Source organism: Tupaia chinensis, unplaced genomic scaffold, assembly GCF_000334495.1.
Source record: "Tupaia chinensis unplaced genomic scaffold, TupChi_1.0 Scaffold148210_1, whole genome shotgun sequence".
Taxonomy (NCBI): Eukaryota; Metazoa; Chordata; class Mammalia; order Scandentia; family Tupaiidae; genus Tupaia; species Tupaia belangeri.
Genome location: NW_006208060.1, coordinates 1,184,587 through 1,191,241, shown reverse-complemented (window position 1 = coordinate 1,191,241; position 6,655 = coordinate 1,184,587).

Genomic DNA, 6,655 nt, shown 5'->3' with positions numbered 1-6,655 from the left:
CCAGGGGGATGGCCACGTTGTAATCCCTTCTCCTCCATTCTCCTCTCGGGATCTTGGGCACGCACGCACACATGCTGCCGTGAGTTTAAGCCACCGGGTCCAGGACTCGAACCGCAGTTGACTACATGGGAGTCCAGCGACATAGCCATTACGCTAACTGCTGGTCCCCGCCTGTTGTGTGTTTCAAGCCACCAGGTCTGGGATGTGAACTGCACAGTCAGCCGGGTGGGATCCAGCCGGCCTATTATCTGTTGTGGTAGCACCCTGAATTCGCATCTCTCTCTCTCTTTAAGAATTACTTATTTAATTTTATTTATTATTATTATTCAGGTTGACCAGAGAGAGACAGCCAGAGAGATAGAGAGAGGGAGGGAGAATGAGAAAGCTAGCTGCCAGGTCCAGGACTTGAACTGTGGTCAGCCATATGCGAGTCCAGCTCCTTAACCACCGTACCACTTGCCAGCCCCCTGAATTCACACGTTTTATGTGAAGAATCCGGCATAACACAAGGTAGGCTTTCCCTGGGGCCCTGAGAGGAGTGTGTGATGGGCTGGTGCTCCCCTTCCTCTGTCATGTGCGTATCCGTGCTGTCTCACGAATAAAGAAAAGTATCTAGAAAGAAAATGAGGGACCAGCAGTTGGCATAACGGCTATGTTGCTGGATTCCCATGTAGTCGACTGCGGTTCGAGTCCCGGAGCTGGTGGCTTAAACTCACGCTGGGCACGTGTATGTGCGTGCCCAAGATCCCGAGAGGAGAAGGGATTGCGGCGTGGTCATCCCCCCTGGGGGGTGATTTCTTGCTTTCTGTCTCTCTGTCTCTCTCTGTCTCTGGCGAGCGCATGTGCCCTATAGCAAAAACCTCTCAAAATTTTTAATTTTATTTATTATTATTTAATTTGATATGAGAGAGAGAGAGAGAAAGTGAGAAAGCTAGCTGCCAGGTCCAGGACTCAAACCGTGGTCAGCCACATGGGAGTCCAGTGCCCTCACCACTACGCCACCTGCCGGCCCCTACTCTGTCTTAAAGAAATGAAATCCTATCATTTGCAACAGCACGGCTGGATCTGAGGACATTGTGCTGAGTGAGATAAGCCAGGTAGGGATGCAATAAAACAAAATGAGCTCACTTTTACGTGAAATCTGAAAGGTCGCACTTACAGAAACACAGAATAGGATGGTGGTTTCCAGGAGCTGGGTGTGAGGCCCATAATGTTGGTGCAATGGATTTTTTTTAATTGCCAGAGGGTACGTGTGCTCACCACAAAGAAACAGAGAAAGAGGAGAGGGAGGAAGCATCCCTCCACGGGGTGTGGTCTCGCTGCCTTTCTCCCTCCCCCAGTTCTCTATCTGAGTGGGATTTGGGGCCGCGCACACACGTGGGCCCAGCGTGTTTGTCAAGCTGCCAGGGCTGGGACTCAAACCATGTGTTCAGCTAACGTGGAATTTGGTTCCTTTAACCACTAGACCATGGGCTGGCCCTGTATAATGAAATATTATTTATTAAGTCTGTTTGTTTGGTTTTGTTTTAGAATGATTATATTTCATTTTATTTATTATGATCATTATTTAATTTGCCCACAGGAAGAGAGAGAGAGAAAGAGAGAGAGAGAGAGAGAGAGAGCGAGTGAGCGCAAGCCTCCAGGTCCAGGACTTGAACTGTACATGAAATCTGAAAGCTTGAACTTACGGAAATACAGAATACATTGGTGGTTTCCAGGATCTGGGTTTGAGGCAAATGATGGTCAAATGGCATGAAGTTTCCATTGCGAACTGATTTCGGTATGAATATGTTCCAGATAGTTACTGTACAGCATGGTCATTAGCATTAATAGTCCATGTTAAAATTTCCTTAAGAGAGGCGGTCTTAAATATTCTCACCACAAAATGATGTCGGTTGTGTGGGATGAGGGCTATTTTATTTATTTATCTATGTGGTAAAAAGAATGATTTTTATTTCACTCGATTGATGTATTTATTTATTTTAATTAGACCAGAGATGGACAGAGTGAGAGAGAGAGAAAGTGAGAAAGCAAGCTGCCAGGTCCAGGACTTGAACCGTGGTCGGCCATGTGGGAGTCTAGCGCCTTAACCACCACACCACCTGCCAGCACCTTATTTATCTATTTTAAAAATATGTGGTAGGGCATGTGCATTTGCTGGAGAGGAAAGGGAAGGCGGGACACTCCCACCACAGCGAAATGGCTGTATCACAACCCCCTTCTTCGTTAGTTTCCTCTTGGGACTCTAGACACGTACCCATGTCTGTCTGGCATGACTGGCGTGTCTTTCTTTGAAGAATGACTTATTTATTATGATTATTTTTAATTTCCTATAGGGCACATGCACTCACCGGAGACAGACAGAAAGGGAGAGAGAGAAAAAGCGAAATAATGAATCACTTGCTCCCGAAATTGAACCTCAGTCATCCATGTGGGAGTCCAACGTCTCTACCACCATGCCACCTACTGTCCCCAGACTGCTGTGTTTTCAGGCTGCCAAGGCTGGAAGGTGACCTGCTCAGCTGGCTGTGTGGGATCCAGCCTTCTTAACCAGCTGTCACCTGCTGGCTTCCTGGATTGCACCGTGGCCATCCCCCCTAGGGGGGTGATCTCTTGCTTTCTGTCTCTCTGTCTCTCCGGCGAGCACACGCACCGTATAGCAAAAATCTCTCCCCCCCAAAAAAATTAATGAAATAAAGTAATAAAGTAATCCCTTTCTCAGAAATCTCTGTCCTAATCGGCAGGACATCGCTCTGGAAGGTCACCTGAAGTCCAGTCTCTTGGCACACTGAGCTGACGACCTGGCCAGGCTCCCCAAGATGTGCAATCAGGGGTGCCCTTGATTTCTACAATATCCCTGTTCAAGACAGATCTGAATGCGCTGAATTTACTGCCAGTAATCTGCCTCCACATTTTTTTTTAGAGAGGTTTTTGCTATAGGGCACGTGCACTCGCCAGACAGACAGAGAGAGACAGAGAGACCGAGAAATCACCCCCCAGGGGGGATGGTCATACCACAATCCCTTCTCCTTCATTCTCCTCTCAGGATCTTGGGCACGCATGCCCACTTGCCCAGCGTGAGTTTAAGCCACTGGGTCCAGGACTCGAACCACAGTCGACTACATGGGAGTCCAGCAACATAGCCATTACACTAACTGCTGGTCACTGTCTCTGAATTTGAAAATCACTTAGAATTACTGAGCAGTTCAGGGCCAGCAGGTGGCATGATGGACTATGGTTTGAATCCCGGACCTGGCGGCTTGCTTTCTCACTTTCCCTGTCTCTCTCTCTGTCCCTCTCTGATCAAATTTAAATAAATAAATAAAGTTAAATAAAACAATTCTTAAAAAACAAAGGATTACTGAGCAATTCAGAAGAGAAACACAAAGAAATATTTTTCCCCTCAGTATGCAGGCTGCTCATAAAACCTTTTGATCCTTTACCTTGCTCTCAAAACTGTTCTTGAAACCCACTCTTTCTGAAGAAGAATGCATCTCCCCCTCTCATTATCTCATGAATTAGCAAATAAATAATGGGGCTTTAAAAAAATATGTATTTAATTCCATTTGTTAGTATTATTTTAATTTGACCAGAGAGAGACAGAGAGAGCGAGAGAAAGGGAAAGTGAGAAAGCAAGCTGCCAGGTCGGGACTTGAACCACATTTGGCCATGTGGGAATCCAGTGCCCATAACCACATGCCACTGGCCGGCCCCATAATTCCTATTACTCAGATTGGAAATAACCTAAGTGCCCACTCCAGTGGAAAGGATAAACAGATTGTGGTATGTTCATACATGAAACATCACATAGCAATCCCTATCGCACTGCAGGAAAATCTCATGAATGTCCATGTTGAATGAAGGAAGAGAGAATACAACAGAATCCATCCAGTATTCTTCCATTTAAATGACAATTGTAAGGGACCAGCAGGTGGCGTAGTGGTTGAGGTGCTGGACTCCCACATGGTTGACCTCAGTTTGAGTCCCAGACTCAGAGGCTTGAAATTCACGCCAAGGTGCAGTATGTACATATATGTCCAGAATCCCAAGAGGAGAACAGAGGAGAAGGGATTGTGGTGTGGCCATCCCCCGTGGAGGGTGATTTCTCACTTTCTCTCTCTCTCTGTCTATCCAGTGAGTGCACGTGCCCTATATCCAAAAGATTTCTCTCTCTAAAAAAAAATAATAATAATAATTAAAAACTGATCTATGGGGCTGGCAGGTGGCATGGCCAACTGCAGTTTGAGTCCCGGACCTGGTGGTTTGCTTTCTCATCTTCTCTCTCTTTCTCCCTGTCCATCTCTGGTCAAATTTAAAGAAAGAAAGAAAGTTAAATAAAAATAAATCTTTACCAAAAAAATATCCCCACAAAACAAAAACTGATCTACGGTATTGGAATTCAGAATACTATTTCCTTTGTGGGGAGAGAGGAGACAGTGGTTGAAGAGCAGGAAAAGGGGGTTTCCTGGGTGCTGGTGATGTGGGTGAGTTTGTGCTGTGAGAGATAGCCGATTTTGTGCACGTTTCTGAATCTTAGGATACTTTGTTAAAACGTATACATAGCAATTCACTTTGACTGCTGTTTGAAGGACGGCCAGTAGGGGGCAAGAGTGGGCATAGGCAGATCAGATGAAGGAGGCTTTTGGGATGAAAGAGCGTTAGATTTTGATAGAAGACATGTACAAATGATCGTTGCTAAATTAATGTCCAAAAGACTAGGAGCAGAATGTGTTCTCTTCTGAACTAAGTAGAAGGAAAAAAAAAACTGGAATGAGAACGAATTAATCCAAAACCAGGCAAGGAAGAAGAGAAAAAAATATATATACAGGAAGAGAGGAACAAACAGAAAACATAAAATAAAGAGAAGCATTTCAGGAATTGGGATAAAAAATTCAGATGGTCTAAATCAATGCTATGGGGACCAGCAGATGGCATGATGGTTATGTCGCTGGACTCCCATGCAGTTGACCGCTGTTTGTGTCCTGGATCCGGTGCCTTAAAACTCACGCCAGACACGTGTACATGTGTGCCCAAAATCCTGAGAGGAGATTGAAGGAGAAGGGATTGTAGCATGGCCATCTCCTCTGGGGGGGTCATTTCTCACTTTCTATCTCTCTGTCTCTCTGGCAAGTACATGCCCTATAGCAGAAATCTCTCTCAAAAAAATAAATTAAAAATAAATAAATCAAATGCTATGAAATACAGTGGACACCGACTATATGTCACTATCAAGCCCTAGGAAAGCAGATAGTCTGAATTTATATGTTGCAGTCAGTTCATATCCACCTTGCACAGCCAGCCATCACCCATCCACCTAGCCATCACTCATCTATATTATCCACCCAACCGTCCTTCTGTCCATTGGCTATTATCTCTGTTCATCATCTATCCATCATCCTTCCATCCATTCACACAGCCACCATCATCCATTTATATCACCTAGCTGGCCTTCTGTCCATTGTCCATCATCCCTCCATCCATCATCTATCCATTCCTCTATTCATCCACCCATCATCCATTTATACCACCCATACATCCTTCAGTCCATTGTCCATCTCCATCTATCCATTGTCTATCCATTCATCTATTCATCCAACCATCATCCACCCATCATCCATTTATACCACCCATACATCCTTCAGTCCATTGTCCATCTCCATCTATCCATCATCTACCCATTCATCTATTCATCCACCCATCATCCACTCATCATCCATTTATACCACCCATACATCCTTCAGTCCATTGTCCATCTCCATCTATCCATTGTCTATCCATTCATCTATTCATCCACCCATCATCCACTCATCATCCATTTATACCACCCATACATCCTTCAGTCCATTGTCCATTATCCATCCATCCATCCATCCATCCATCATCTATCCATTCATCTATTCATCCACTCATCATCCATCCATCGTCCATTTATACCACCCATACATCATTCAGTCCATTGTCCATCATCCATCCATCCATCATCTATCCATTCATTTATTCATCCACCCATCACCCATCCATCCACCAACCATTTTTATCACCCACCCACCCATCCATCCATCCATTCCTCTGTCCATTGTCCATCATCTATCCATCTATCATCTAACCATTCATCTATTCATCCATCCATCATTCATTTATATCACCCATAAATAATTTGGTCCACTGTCCATCATCCACCATCCATCATCTATCCATTCATCTATTCATCCACCCATCATCAATCCATCCACCAACCATTTATATCACCCAGTCATCCATCCATCCGTCTGTCATTGTTCATCATCCATCTATCCATTCATCTACAGTGACTCATCATCCATCCATCATCCATTTATATCACCCAGCCATCTTTCTGTCCATTGCCCATCATCTATCTATCCACCCATCGTCTACCCACTCATTTATCTACACATCAACCCATCATCCATCTATTCATCATCTATCCATCTACCCATCCATCATTTATTTGTATCACCCATCGAGCCATCCTATGTCCATTAGCCATCATCTATCCACCCATTCGTCATCTACCCACTCATTTATCTACACAGCTACCCATCATCCATCCACCCATTCATTTGTCCCCCTGTTGACTCACACATCTTCCTGCCCATACGCCCATTCAATCTTTCATTTGTTCAGTCAACCCCTA